A 16989-nucleotide genomic window follows, 5' to 3' on the forward strand; every position below is an offset into this window, starting at 1 on the left:
AAAACATTTATTTTTATCGATGTCAAATACAGTTGTGCTGTTTATATTAATGCATCCTTATTTAAAGAAGCATTAGTTTCTTTAAAAAAAAAATCAGACCCCAATCTTTTACAGTGTATTATAGATGTTATACACAGACATATTTAATTCATGTTTGAAGACTAATCGGACATAAAGTTAAAATCAAGTTGGTATTAAAAAAAACATCAAACGTCTATCTACAATAGAGATGGAATATTTGATTGACGGGAACTACTCTCAACAAAACAGCTACATATAAAGGTAAACATATTGTTTATTTTTCTTATCCACTGACATACTAAAAAATTTAAACTTATTCTACAAAATGTGAATGCTCAATACACAAAACAACAAGATCAATTCACCCATTAAAAAGGCTAAATGTAATACAGAATAAATTCCCAACTCTAACAGAGTGCAATGCAACACTAAATAGTTAACATGGCAAAGATCTTACTTCACGAACCTCCGAAGGGTGCGAAACTGAGCTGAGAAACTGGAGATGCCAGGAGTGATAATGAGTTATATTTTAAGAACATTACATTTGTCAAGAATATTTAACGGCACATGTTGTTGATGAACCATCAAGAGCGTTATCCTATTAATGGTCCATGGAAAAGGGTGTTATCCATCATTATCACAAAGACTTCAGAACAGGAACGAACCATCATTTACTAGACCACACTAAACAGGAAGATACACAAGCTAACGAGTAATGGTGAACCCACACTCTGTAATTGGGTGCATCATAAGAAAACACAAGCTTTCAATCAAATTAGCAATGTAGATGAATATGGGGGTTGGGCAGGAACACATTTGAACTGCAATTATGTAAAATTCTCATCAGATGGGACAATCATACGTCTTTTTCTCATCAGCTGAGCATAAGGAGCCCTAGGCATGAAAAACACACACACGGAGATCAGAGCGGCAACCATTAACAGAGTTTATTTCATTGGGTAAATTCAAGATCCTGCTGCATCTAATCCATCTCCTGCTCATGAAATGGCAATAATTATGTGCTGTATCAATTAAGTTTCATATAGTCTATGTGCTTGGATCTATCAAAGCTTCAGCAACAGGGCTCAAATCAATAAGCGGATAATTATAAGCATTTTTTTTTTTAAACCTGCGAGGTAATGCCCTGTGGCTATGACTTCAGAAATTAAAGAAATGCAGAATATATCTCCATTCATTACAGACAGGTTCTTACTGGAGTATCAACGTAAGCCAACAACATACTATGCAGGTCAATAGGGCTGACTACCAAAGTAAGGCTGGGTGATATATTGAATATTCATGATTTCTTCGCAAAGATTTTCTGCCAATATAAAAGCATGATGAATACTGTGATGATTTTAATGCACTCATTACTTGTAAAAAAACAAGGTATCATGACCCGTCTTTTCAACATATGTATGAACGTGTTTTATAGGGTCTCATTCATTTAGTGAGTCATGTCAAAGTGTCAATAAAATGAAATTAGCCAAAACTCAGATTTAACACGTCACTCAAAATCATTAATTTCTGCTTTTCATTTTAATTCATACTGAAGTGTTTTAGTGAACATACTGTATACGATGCTATTTATATGCAACACATGATTCTGGAAATGACAGAAAAAACTAACTTTTTATGTTTAAGATTTTCATTTCAAACATTTCATTTCATACTCCATTATGCTCCCAGGGCACACACACAAACAATATAGGTGTAGGTGACTTAAAATGCCACATAGTGCCACAAGTGAGTACACTTATAAGACCAGATGTGACCTTACGAATAATTGGTCCAAGGTTCCACTGCTAATTTCTGCTGTTTTTATTAGCTTTCTACTAAAGAATTACTTAATAGCTTGCAGCTTTTAGGAATTTCATGGGCTTGAAAGCATTCAAGTTTAAACAAAACACTGAATGCTGAAATGAGTTCAGTCACATAAGGCTATTGCTCTGCAGTTGAGTAATCTACCCTATTTTCTCCATTAATTTCAATAATTGAATAATTTGAGCTTTAAAACACCCTCTGCAAACATCAAACACCAAAGACCAATTTAGAGAACGCAATAAGAAGATTTGAAATCCCAAACAGGCTGGTTTAAAATAATAAGCACAAACAGGAGAAAAATAGAAGCCAAATCCATGGAGAAACAAAACACTTTCGCCCATTTGCTTTATTTAGCAACCGTGACTCATATGAATAATGCTTCCTTGTTTTCATAAAGATGTGTACCTGTAAAACCGTAACACTATTTGCCAGGAATGTGACTCAGTGAGTTGAAAATGAGTTGAAAGGAAAACGTGAACTTCTGTCATTGTGGAACAAAATATTTGGAGTGGCGAGGTGTCACCACAAAACCGACTGTTAATAAAGGACACTTTAGACCTTTTATAGAGTGATTCGCTTTTCCCCTCAATTCCTCCAACACTTCCTGTGGCGATGGCTGCCTCCCATGAAGCTATAATGTATGAGATTTGTCAGTGTCAATTTTACAGCTAATCTCTCTGGTCCACCTAGGCCCTCCCATTCCCCGCCCATTAATTCTGTAGCCTCATACTCCAGACAGTAGAGCGAAAGAAACGTTTCGAGGTTTGTGATCCTTACTGTAGTGTAAGATTAAGAATAAACAGAATACAAATATACGAAGAAAGAAAGATTTTTACCTATTAGGTGCTTCTACCAAGACACCAAACAGATCTATAGATAAAAATTGTATTTTGCAAATGGCCAAGAAAGTGGGATCAATATCAGTAATATTCCTCACATGAAGACTGTGTTTGCTGAGAATGAAATCGGCTGGTTGTTTCAGCTGATATATTACATACCAGCAAATGCATTGCGCAACCTGATAAAAATACAGGTCTATTGATCTGCAAGCTTGGTGAACGCAAAAAAATTTAAAACCCGCAATTTTTCATTTCCTACCACTTTGAACCCTCAAGTGCAATTCAGCAGACACTTGCAAAATGTCCTCACATACACACACCTTTGCGATAACTTGTGTAGACAGGGTGAACTGGGGTTATCCATCTGGGAGTTACAGTGCTATGTACTTGCCCCAAAAGAATCAGCTAACAAATACAAGACTTGTTTCAAAGAAACCGAGTCTTATTCATGCATAAAATAGAGCTGTAGAATGGCTGTTCATACAATAATTAAATTCATGCAATGATGAGTTTCAATATAATAATGTTGCGCTTTGATTTCAATCAGCGCTCCATGGCGATCTAGCCTTTATCCATACAGAAAATTAAAATTATTACACAATTATTATTGCACTTGTTTCGTTTTAAAAACAGAAGTAAAAACGCAACTGTAAAAAAAATGTTCAGAAATGCTAACAAATTCACTAAATTCAAAATCAAAATTAGTGCTGGGCAATGATTAATTGTGATTAATCACATCCAAAATAAAAGTTTTGCATACATAATGTGTGTGTGTGTATCTATGCAGCATATAAATTCACACATGCATATTTAAGAAATATAATTCTATATAAAATAAATTACATTAATTTAAATATATACATGTAACTATTTTCAAAATATATAACTGTATGTTTGTTTCTTTATATATACATAATAAATATAAAACAGCACAATACAAACAATCATGATTAATCGTTGCCCAGCACTAATCAAAATGTAATAAAACAGTAAAAAAATGTAAATATAGTAAATGCATTATTAAATTTGAATTAAGGCAAATAGGATTCAGAATTCAAATATAAATGTAAAAAAGTACTTACAATTAAAATAAATTTAAACAACTTGGATATGGATAAATGGATAGGCACTTTAATGTACATGCACTTTAACGAACATGTTATTGTGAAGATAGATAGATAGATAGATAGATAGATAGATAGATAGATAGATAGATAGATAGATAGATAGATAGATAGATAGATAGATAGATAGATAGATAGATGTGAATACTGCACTAATAGGATATAAAGCAGGATGCAAGTAAAAATAGACCACCACAGTGTATAGAAACGGTTTATAAAGGCTATATGGAAATGGGTGAATAAAAAGGCATTTTCAGAAAGCATATATCCTGACCCAAGGAGTTTATGTGCAATTTATATTCTGTAGCCACCAATAAATGAAAAATAACACCAGAGGCTGAGGCAAATATGCGCTTAGTGGCCACTGAACTGTACCTAATCCACATGTAAACAGCCCCAGTCAGTGGGAACCACTAACATTTACATGTTCAGCATTCAGCAACCGTACAAGCTTTTTATACCGCAGATAAATTAGCATTTGACTCTGAAAGGTCATTGCTCTCTTCACTCTCTGTGCTGTTTTCCGTTATACAGAAAGACAAATATCAACCTGTCTATGAGATGCCTTAGACCCCCATACCCTGCACCCACCCACCCACACAACAGTTACATTTCACAGCAGATGTACACAGTCTGGAAAATAGACATTAGTTAGCGCTTAACGTCGAAAAGCCATTTGCACAGGAGCATGTAGAAAAGTGTGTCCATTAAAATTAGACGTGATGGATGGTCAATGGTGCATGAAATTGTAGTTCAGTCATTTCCCTGAAAGCTGCAGATACAGTAAGTATGAAGATTTCCAAATCTATAAAGTCCAATAACAGACAGAGTTAGTATAATTATAATGCACATTAGCAAAGAGTGGCACAGTACATTGTCGCACTGCATATTTTAAGAGATGAGGTTTTGTACAAATTTAGGATTCCCGGGACAACCATCAGGACAACTACTAAAGAGCATGTTAGCAAAATAGACCAGCAGAGGATTCCTGTGCCTTTAATATATAATGAATTTGAAGCCCAGCATCGCCTAACAGCACTCGAGAAAGCAAACTATCGCCTACACTGGACCTCACAAACCCCAGGGATCAGCACTATTCCTCACATAACTAGCAAAGACATGCTGTCTGCTGTCCAATTAAGAGAAAACAAGACTCCCTGCACTCCCTTCTACAAAATGTGTTTGTACGAAGGAAAAACGGCAACCTATACTTAATGTATAGTGACATTCAAGAATATATGAGCTTTAAAAAAATCTATTGCCAAAAGAATGATTTAGAAAACCCATTTAAAAAATTGCTGATATGTAGTGGTGTCAATATTTTTTGTAGGCATTATTATTATTTACTTTTCCTAGTTATATTAAACATTGTTAATATTTTGATGGGTTTTTTTTGTATTTTTGGTTTGGTTTAAACCAAATAAATTTTCATGAGTCAGTTTAAACTGTCCATTTCAACAAATAGATGCCATTTTTTACAGCGTTTTTTACAGATTTTTTTTTAATGCATTCATTTGGAAATAAGGTTGAAATAAAATATACATATCCAGCTTATTTTTATGTAAAAGTGTGCCATTTGTAACTTAAAGGCTTCTGGTGTCATTTGCTTCTTTGTTATTGCTCTCATTATTCTGCTCATTATTCTGCCTGATATACCGCAAACTAGTATTTCCTATCATATGACTTTAATTCATAATCATAAACACTAGTTTGTAGTGCAAATGGTTTTACGGTTTACTGCACTTTGTTATTCCTCTAGTTATTAACATAAAGAATTGTGTAATGAATCAAAAGTCTCACATATTCGCAGAATAAAGCTTCTGCATTGCAAAATAAGGTACATGCTGTATATGTTTTAGCATTATTGTTCAGCCATACACTTACTGTATGTTAACAGACTGTGTAAAATAGAGATGTGTGAAAATTGTGGCAGGTGGAGAAAAGCTGACCTGGCGTAACCCACTTCTCACTGATTTATAGCGGTGGCCTGCCCTGCAGACAGCGCTTTGCCCTGGGTGTCATCAATCTCTCCAGATTTCCGATAACAGCCATCAGCTACACCCTGATCCAGCATCAGACCACCACACACCTAAAACACGGCCAACCTTAAGCGAAAAAAGTACCTAAACAGTAAGTAAAGCTCATATTTTCCAAAGATAACTATCAAAATGAGTACAATTCTAGGTGTTACACTACTATACTATGTATACAGTACTAAACATGACATCACTAAACTTTTGAATGAAAACAGAAAATATAATATAATTTCTGATTTGGCACATACACTTTCAGAGTATTCAATGTATCCTTTAAAATAATACACTTACTCAAACACACACAAGTTGGTATATGTGGTTTACCATACACCTAAACCTTTTACAGGAAACTTTATGCATTTTAAGATTTTCATAAAAAAAAAACATTTAGTACATTCTTAAGCCTTTTCAATTATGGGGACATTGGCACTGTTTTTATAAACCAGCTTCAAAATGCAATACCTCTATCACACCCATGTCATTAAACAAATTTGTGTCCCACATAAACCACAAAAACCAGCACACACACACACACACCTTCTGTTTCTTTGATAATGCACCTGGCACTGCATATTACTATTTTTGCATTTTGAAAAACTGCTTTTGATGTTTTTTGAAGTTATTTGGATAAAAGTGTCAGCTAATTGAGTAACATAAATGTATGCATTCTTGTCAAATGATTTGTTCCAGTTACTTTTATTAAAAATGACTACAATTAATTTATTTTAAAAACAATAAACATATACATACGCAAGTAAGTAAGGGACTAGAAATGGCCAAACCTTCAGTTATTTTGTGAAAATCTTTTGAAGAATCAGAATATGTTATTGAATATGCATATTGTTATTGTATGTTATGGTAATTTATGGTACCTTCAGGTTTTTTTACCCGCTTGGGCCACATTTGTGTTACATGGAAAACAACTGATTGAAGACTCTTCAAAATATCCTTTTTTTTCCAACAGAAAACAGAATACAGGTCTGAATGGATAACATGCGGATAGCAATTTTACTTTTGGTTGAACTGTTCCTTTAATCAAACAGTAGAGAAAGAGAAAAGAGTCTGTACTAAGCGAGAACACACAGCAAACCATAACATTCCTCCCATCACAGAGAACAAGAGAGACAAGTGTTTCCAAGAGCTGTGGTTTGTGTATCAAAAAGACTGATGGAGTAAAGGAGTGAGGGTAATATGTGAAAAATGGTCAGAATGCAGGAACATGAATGCATACAGTCTATTTCCTCTCCTGTATGAGTGTGTGTAAGTGTGTGTGTGGAGCTCCCCACCTGCCTAAATGATCTCCATGACTCACACAGGAGCAGATAATTGGCTCACAAAAAAGTGCAGCAAACATTCATCATAATGGCAATGGCCTGCTGAAGCGAGCAGACACTCTTCTCTCGGTCTCTCTCCCCCGTCTTTCTCTCTAATATGCACTCTTTCTGTCTTTCTGACATGTGTGTAAACCCAGCTCTTCACTGACTTTCCTCCTATAGCACATCATGCAGTCTTAAAGATACAGTGCTCATCTGGCCCCTGTGGATTTTATAATTAACCCTGATGGGGCTCTGAACACCAGCGCTTAATTGGTATCAATAATTCACAGGATTCATTTAAGCACCGGCAAATGTGTGTCTAGAACAGGGGTCAGCAACCTTTTTGAGATGAAGGGCCAATTTGAACAAGAAATATTAAAGATTCGCAAAAACGAGACTAATAAACTGCATTAAGCAGGTATGTGTGTGAAGTTCACTTGCACTTGTTTGAGTATATCTGCACTGAAAGTTTTCTGCCGATAAACTAATAAACTAAACTAAAGATAGTTAGGCATGCAAACAACAATCAGTCAATTAAATAAATCAAATAAAAAATAAATACACTCTTGGTGGGACACATACCAAATTGCTGACCTCGACCTTTTTATTTTGTCAACATATATATATTTCTATACAATATTTTATATGATAATATTTTTTATACAATACATATTTGTATACTTTCACTATACTATATGGTATTTACTATATGTAAATAAAAAATTGTGTGTGTGATTATAGAGACCCTAAACACCCAGTGACCCCAGTTTCTTCACGTGTCCAAGAAGCATCAGATGTTTTTCCAGCTAAAGTGTAAATCATATTCAAAATGTATTCCTCTAACAGTAAAGCTGAATTTTCAGGAATCATTCTATCATGCTCAAAAAACATTTCTTACAATCATGTTTATTTTTTTTGCAATTTAATGCATAATTTCTGAATAACAGCAAAATTAATTTCTTGCGAAAAATAAACTTACCCCAAACTTTTGAACAGTAGTGTAAACTATACATTTTGTAAATGTGCATTTAACAAATTAAGTAAAAAATCTAAAAATAAAAAAATTTTTAATAAAAATAAAAATCTGCCTTGAAGGCGACACATGGATCTCCGCCATTTCAGGTAACATGCATCCTGCCTCTCATCTGTCTTTCCACCAGTGCGGATGATTATGAGTTTATTTCTGAAGCGTTGCGATCTAAACAGCTGTTGCCAGAGAGTTGGCTCTTCAATAAATAACCGTTTCCAATATCCCACCCACCACAACAAACACACAGTTTTGCCTTTGTTCTTTCTTTCACTTCGATTGATGCATATTTCATGGAGAACTTTTCCGTGCTTCCTTTGAGTTGAGAAGACGGCTCCGAACTGACAGGCTGCCTATTACCAGTCATTACAATCTTCACTGTCCCCATCGCTCGGAACATCTCTCTGCTCCAAATCCGAGTGCGTCAACTTGTTTTTGTGAAGGTAATGAAACAGCAGTGAAATAGTAATGAAAAGTCTCTGTGCGACAAATGAGATACTAGCATTTGTCATTACATTAGCCTACATAATAATATGGCTACTGATTTAGCACTGACAAGATAAGAAGCATTACTGAAGTAGAAAGGATATCTTGAGGATATGTTCTGTCTCTTCTGCTGACTGTTAGCTAAAGGCACACATGTTAGGATGCAGGAGAGCTGGAAATGAGAGAGCTCTTCTGAGCATGCTCATCTCTTCCTTTCATGTGAGTGCCAATACCCCAAACCCCTGAAGGCTGGAAAGAGTAATGCATGGAATTAATGTGCTCTGTAATGGGCTACCTTTTGTAGTCTGAATACATTTTTTTCCTGATCATGCAAATAAAAGCCTTTCACATGACACAGACTGCACTGAAAGCAAAATCATCTTGAAACAGGAATAACATAAAAGTAGATATAGCGGTATATACGAGTGACACAAAGTGTTTATTATACCTTTTGCACATTTTTGAGATGAAAACACGATATATAATAAACACGTCCCACTTTTCTCCCTCGAGACATCTGAGATGTATTGTAGATGAATTTGTTTCTTCATCAGAACAAATTTGGAGAAATTTAGAATTGATTTACTGTAGCCTCTGCAGCGAATGGGTGCCGTCAGAACGAGAGTTCACACATTTGATGAAAACATCACAAATATCTAATGTACAAGTAATCCATATGATAGTCTGTCAATTAACATACTGTGAATTGAAAAGCTGTGTCTTAGTAATAAACTCATTTATCATGAAGACGCTTTTGACTTCAAACCGTTGCTCAAGGGTAAAATATTTTCTCCAGTGAAAAAAGTCATCTCATTCCAAGCACCATTTACAAGTGAAAATAGTTGTAAACAAGCATTTCAGTGGATTTAAATGTGAAAGGAGAACAGGGGGTTTTTCAGTAGAGAAAGCATTATTATGGATTATGAAATGGTATTTTATCCCCAATTTTGATGGCAACCTGCAAAAAATGTCTTGTTTCCAGCCAAAACATGTAAAATTCTTAAATCAAGAATGATTTTCTAGACAATTAAAAAGTCTTGTTTTCAGAGAAGTTTTTTTTTTACTTGAAACAAGCTAAATAATCTGCCAGTAATCAATAAATTCACTTTTTTTCTTTTTCCTTTTTTGAAAACAAGACAAAAATGTACTTGTCTAGAAAATTCTTCTTTGTTTAAGAATATTTTGGCTGGAAACAAGACAAAAAAGCTAGAAAAGCATTGTTAGCAGTGCATTGTTTACAGTGGACCCATTCTCTGTAGAAGATCCCTTGGTGAGCAAGTGTGCAATCTTTTCCAATAAATGAATCTAAATCTTCAATAGCTTGAAGGCATGTCGATTTTCATTTTTGGTTGAACTATTCAAGAAATGAAAAAAGTATTGTGAAAATACTAAGGTGAAAAGTGTAAAGTGAAAATTCCAACAGTGTATCAATGCCACCAAACTATTGCATGCATAAAACCAGCCAACCAGCGACTGTTGATTTGATATTATTATGCTGTAGCAAACGAGCCAATAACAGAGGGACGCCATGTCTTGTCACTCAAATGAGCAGCACAAAATAAGTCACACTGATGAGTCAGATTCAATGAGTCACCTAAAGTATGACACCACAGCGCTTGACCAAAACAACTGGCAGTCTTTTTCCTCTGCAGCACATACTACAAACCCCATATGAAATTGCTAACGAAAAATAAAACCTGCATTTTAAACAAACGTTTTTCCTGCTATATATCTGTAATACTGAGCCTTGCATAAAATATTATCATGTATTATCAGTGAGCATGCTTTTTTCGAAAATCAAGTGAAATTTCCACCACCCACCTCACCTCTCCATTGTCTTACTTTACAGCTGAGCGTATCTGACTTCTAATCTAACTCATATAATCTCATTTTATCTAATCAAGAGCCCTTAATGTGCAAAACGATTAATTCTCTTACGCTAATAAAATAAACATTACCATCACTTAATAATCGCCCCTTGTGTTTGCATTCAACTCTGGAAACAAGATAACTATGATTAACAAAATAATCAAGGTTTTAATTATTACCCATGCTCAAGAAGCAATAACAATGTATAACATAACAACAAAGAGCAGATTTTTCAGACTATAACAAAACAATTAAAGAAATGAACACTTGTAAAGACAACATCGCTATACCAAACTGCTTTGGCAGCAGCTAGTTAATTTGCAACTTAATTTGTCTTGTTCCTACACCAAGACCTGTTTATTACATCATAAGCTCTATAAAAACAGTAACATGTAGATGCATAATTTGGTGTTTACCTTTATTTAGCCAATAAGCAATAACCTTCAAATGCAGTAGTGTTGAAAAACCTGTTTAAATATTGATGCTGTTAAATATTTAAATAATAAATATTCAATAGCTAAGATTATAAATTATCTAAAATGAAACCGGCAGTAAACAAACACTGGAGAAACTGATGTCTATTTGTTTTAATTTAGAGGGAAAAGTGCACTGTTCGGATTATTCAGTTATTCATTCACAGCATTGTCTTATCAAATGTTAACATGTGTAAATGCTAACACGAGCAAATACTGTATAAATGACTGAAATCAATCACTTTCCAATCGGTCTATCTCCCAGCATTACTGATCTGGGTTTAATGATGCAGCTACAACTATGCTATCTTATATGCATGGCTGGTGCAAACGTCCCCATACTCCCAGAGGTCCCATTTCTATTAAAATGAGGATTTATTTATTCAAAAGCAACAGTTATCCATATGTCATACATTATAAAGTAAGCATATAAAGCTTTTGATTTTATGTTTGAATTTTTTGGAGAAAAAAAATGTGCAAAACATGAGCTTTGTCTTAAATATATAAAGCAGAGAGAAAGCCAAAGCACCTCTCTGACACGAACAAATCAGGCTTTGGCATCAAGTTTCACAACAAAGCCTGTTTGTGAGGTTGAACGACGTCATTGTTGCCCACAAAATATCACTTGCTAACTCTAACAGATGGCCTAGATTCCTCCCACTTTCCTCCTCTTATGACTATACAGTGACTCTGCCTGTTCCTCGCCCTCTCTCAGCCTGCATTCATCAAAACCACCGAGCCAAAACCCTGCTTCTTCCTCCCCATGCGAGGAAAATTAAATTCACCTGTCCTGAGAGTAATTTCACCTTTCACAGAGTGGAAGACAGACACAATTAGCGCCTGCACATGCATCACATCAGTAGTCTTTCAACTGAACTCAATGCACCCAAGCACCACCTTAACCTTGTTAAATCACACTCTTAAGCAGAAAACAGTTCACACTAAGGTTTAAGACAGGCGTCATTGAATAATAACCAGCATTTGTGGTCTGAATCTGTAAGGGTGACGTTGTGGTCATGCTGGACTTTGTGCTATATTCTCTTTCTTTTATATGCATGTGAAGTACTGTATTTTGCTGAGTTTGGAGTACTCTGATCTGTGAACTCATATAGAGAAAAAGCCTGACCATGAGAACGTAAATGTGTAAATCACTGTGAATGCAAAACATTGGCCTCTTGGCTGAATACATTGAATAAACATTTTTAAGATACGTGAAAAGTGGGAAAAGTGCTTTATTTTCCTATTTTAAATAACCGATTATGTAAACTATAAATTATTTGTAGTATTGGTAGTTATTTAAATATATAATAATCATCATAAATGTTATAGAATTAATATTAAAAGCAATTATGATAATAATTACAGATTAATAATTTGAATCACCATTAATTCATTATTTAAATATTTAATTATTGTTAGTAGTTGTCACGCGTGTGATTAGCAGGAGAGCACACAACGAGCATAAAGGGAAAATAAAACGCTTTAATCTACTCAGAGATGAAATAAACAATATAAATACAGGCACGCAGGCAGATAGGACAAAATCACACGCACATAAAGACGAGATCGGACAAACAGAACTGAAATCACAGGACTTAAATACACCAGGTAAATCACTAAATTAACTACACACAGGTGAAAACGCTAAGACAATTAACTAAAGTAGGTCAGACGGAACACATGGCACACGACAAAAACAATAAAGTCCAGAGAACGTGACAGTAGTAGTCATATAAATGTATTTAATATTATTATTATTATTATCAATCCTCATCATCATTATTGCTGTTGTTGTTAATCACATATATGATATACTTAATAAAATATATAATAATAACAACACTAATAATGAACTATGATAACAATAATTGCACACTTACAGTTTTATTTGTTATGCATAACATCAAATCCTGTTGCTGATTATAGCTGCAGAAAAAAAATTCTCTCATTTTGACATATAAATTGATTTTTGTTATTGTTCATAATAATACTAATTAGAAATAGTATTACATTATTACAGTTAAAACCGAAGTCGTGAAGCATGGCATTGTATGGCTTCTAACATTGTTGCTATATGTGAATTTTTAGTATTATTTATGTTCTTATTTATTTTAAACACCAGTTGTTGCCATTAATCTTTGCGGAGAAACTTAACGTGCTTAAAACCAGTGTGACCGCACCTTTCTTCGCAGGATAACAGCTGGTCAGGGTGAAAGTTCTTAGCACTGAAGTGCCCAATCAGAGGTCAGCGCTAGAACAGTGATGAAGACTGTAGATACACACGAGAGCGGGGTGAGACAACGCTGACACACCTTTTTCCACCTGCTACACTTATTCACGGGCACCTTAATCCTCTGCCACAGTCAAAGCCTGGCATCCTCATGTCAGAGCACATCTATAGTGGATTAAAATAGGACAGCTAATTACCTTTTACCTCAGCAGGATCACGGCTGGATGTTGGGATTCTGGTTTTCGGAATGCGTGTAATTGTCTGTTGAATAATGCCGACCCACGCTCCTTATATCTGACTTGGCTCACTCGCTCATGAAAAGACACTCATGAGTTGATAAGCGGGATGTTGCAGCTTAAGCCTTTGGAGAAACACTAATGCCAAGTGCTGCTGTGGGTCCCCCTTACTGTGTGAAAAGCAGTTTATTAAAACTCCCTCAGGAGTCCCAACGGTACAATTAGAGTTGAACTTTGCTATAAGGTAATCATACAACAATTTCTGGATTTTTCACAATTTGCAACTTTTCTTTTTAGCTAAAATAAGCAGCAGTGGCAACACAGAAGCATCCTGATAGCTACGTTTGCTGATACACTATGATTAAAGGTTGAAATTCAACATGCACTGTTGAGGTCTTGAGTTTAACACAAAATATACACGGTTTATTTTTCCTCGAAGGGCTTTGATTGTTACAGTGCCATGAATAACCTACAAGTTCCTCCAACCTGCAATATTGCTAGTTTTACAAATATTAGACAAAAAAAACTGTCAGTTACACCTTCAAAATCAGTTACTCATCCGCTCTAATTTGTCTTCTAAATGTTGTCCAAAAAAATTGTGTACAGAATATCACTACACACTATTAATAAAGGCTTTGCAGATTTGATAGTCAAAAGTAAGCTGTACTGAGCTAAGTAAAATATACTGAGGGGATTCGCTCTCTTGGTAAACCCTTCTTTTATTTAATCTCAGTCTCTCCTAGACTTCTCCTCTCACAAAAGGGCTTTACTGCATCTAAAATACTATTCTCATTAGAAATGTTCGCTCTCTCTCTGAGACACTTCTCCACATTCAACAGTCTAGGAGGGTAGAGATGCATTAAACATGGACACTGGTTCCCAATCTAAAGCGCATGGAGTGCTGCTTTATGTCTGAATCGGTAATACTGCCCACAGGTCAAAAGTACTGAGGACAGAATAGGGAGACGGTAAAAGACATGTCTCGCAAGCCCCATCTGTTCCTTTAATGATATCCATTCATCACACTGTTGTTTTTTAACTAATCATATCATCTTAATAAACATTTCAGCTTTTCGTTATAAGATAAAAATTGGGAAATATACATCACGTAGCATTGTAGCATAAAAGTGTTGAACGCAGAATATAAAAACACTGAACTGTTAATAAAAAAAAAATACCTGACACCTGAAACAAGATCTCTTGAATTTGATCAAATATAGAAAGCCTTCACAGTATGATTGTATCTGTTGCAATGAATGATTTACCCCACTAGGGGAGGAACTACTGGTCCAAATGGCTCAAAGTATTACAGATGCTGCTCTGAGGTTATGACAGGGCATTAACTACATGTAAGATATTGTGAAAGCTGGGTTTATCTTTTAAAACCGCTCATACTCTTTCAAGACTGTAATTGAGTGGCTCCATATATTTATTTTTATACAACATTAAGTTAAAATGTACATGTTCATAGCAGAAGGTTCTTTTCTAACCGGACACTATTTAAAACCAGTTACTAGCTCATTTTAAATGGTCTCGCAGTGTGAAAAAATAACTGTAAAAAGTACACATATTCAATGTAAAATCTTGATTGATATGTTCATGAACACTGCATGTAATAATAGCTGAGAAATCATGCCATAGCACACCCATTATCAGAAAATTGCAATTGTATTAAGAACAATATTTTCACTGTTGAATAGATTATTGTCATCGATTATTATTTATTTATTTTTGTTTTCAATATTGTTTTATGAAATATAACTATTTTTCATCAAATTTACATTCTTCACCTTTGTGCCAACTACAGGTCACTCCGAGACTGAAATTATTACTAGAGAATAGGATATCATTAAATATAAAAAATACTTTTGCCCAATATTATAATTTTTTTCCCAAGCCATGAATCATTTCTGACCCTGGTCACGCTGCGGGACACTTCTAAACCTGCTTGAAGATTCAGCTTCCAAAATAAGACAGTCATTTTAACTCCAATTCAGCCAGATCTTAAACTAACCCACGTGAAAGTTAAGCCCCTGTTAAGCCACATGCACATCATTTCCCTGACAGATGTTTGTCTGAAATCGTCTAAAACATCCACGACCGAAGCAAGCGCTTCTTTGACAACACATTCAGCTCTAAAAAGAAGAAAGACTTCTACAGAATTTAAACAAGAATATAAATAAACAGCAGGATGCAAAGCCACAACCTTTCATAAAGTTCACATTTTCTAAATAGGCTAAATCTCACCCATTACAGTCATACCAAGATTTCAGTGCCTTAAGGGCAATATGACACATGTAGGTTATATCTGTCCTTACTTTATGCCAGTTGAGTCACCTATTATTTCTCTTAAAATACCCCAGATGTCAACAGCGTGCAGAGGAAAAGACATCTGACAACTTTGAGGCTCTGGGCACTAAACACAACACAGAGCCGAGCAAAGCGACGGAGATGTGGAAGATTGTTTTGATAGGAACAGGCTGAATGCACAGGTGCGAGTCCCTATATGCTCCTCAACAAGATCAAGTTGGTAACAGTATTTGAATTCCCCTATAATAAATACGTGCTCTTACCGTCGATCCAAGCGCCCAAACGATTCAGAGTGGCATCTTCAACTTCTCCGCACGTTCACACATACTGTACATGTGTGTGTGGACAGCGACAGTGAATGAATGCTGCCCGGAGCGCGCACGAACGCGGTGTGATGTCCAAAAAAGCTGTCTATGTAGGCAGTTCACTAGATAGTCTGACGTCTTTGCAGACTCCCTTTCCAGCCACGTTGTCTGCCCCGTGTTAATTTAAACAAACAACCCGGATCCCGGCGCTATTGACTACATTGGTAGAAATCTGCTCGTAATTATCGCGGCGCAGTCGGTTCTCCGCAGCCGCGGTGTCCTTCCTCTCATGCCGACTGAGGATGTGAGCGCAGCCGCCGAGATGCTCGATCGTGGTGCGACCCGAGGCAGCCTAGAGCAGTCACCCAATGTGGCGAAACGCTGAAAACAACAGACTGTTAGATCGGCACAGCCAGTGACATGACAGCATGCTTGCGATTAATTACAAAGGTGAGGGAAAGGTTCTTAGGCTACAACGGTGATTCAAAGTATTTTAAAACCATAAAATGGCATAGGCTATACGCATTCTCATATGCAGGATGTCTTTTAATTAATGGTGTATTTTACACATGCATATTTATATAATTCATTTTTTTTTTTTTTATGCATTTATTTTATTTTTTTTATTTTTTGCCTTTTTGTTTGGAGGGTGGGGGGCTCCTTCAGGTCAGAATCCTGGCTGGTAGCAATATTTTGTGAACTGCAGATGTCTAGAGGTCTTTCTGGGAAGGCTTCAAAAGGAGTCCGTTGCAGTAGTCCACCTGCTGGTGATGACAGCGTGAATTATTTTTTTACATGGTTTTAGCTAAAGGAATATGTCAACCAAACAAAAAAAAAAATGATGAAAATGTACTCATCCGAGGTGTAGTTAACCATGTTTTTTTTATCAGAAC

General features: G+C 35.5%; 1 protein-coding gene across 2 annotated transcripts in view; it reads right to left on the bottom strand.

Moving 5' to 3' along the window:
- mgat4c (mgat4 family member C) overlaps window positions 1–16636 on the bottom strand; it is a 92335-nt gene extending 75699 nt beyond the window's left edge. Inside the window, exon 1 of one of the 2 annotated variants that reach the window (XM_043263930.1) lies at window positions 16055–16636. The gene's annotated coding sequence lies outside the window, so the exon portion shown is untranslated. The remainder of the gene's footprint in view (window positions 1–16054) is intronic. The other variant, XM_043263929.1, reaches the window with a different exon arrangement.
- Between the last annotated feature and the right edge of the window lie 353 nt (window positions 16637–16989).

Source organism: Puntigrus tetrazona, chromosome 18 (assembly GCF_018831695.1).
Source record: "Puntigrus tetrazona isolate hp1 chromosome 18, ASM1883169v1, whole genome shotgun sequence".
In the NCBI taxonomy this organism is placed as follows: domain Eukaryota; kingdom Metazoa; phylum Chordata; class Actinopteri; order Cypriniformes; family Cyprinidae; genus Puntigrus; species Puntigrus tetrazona.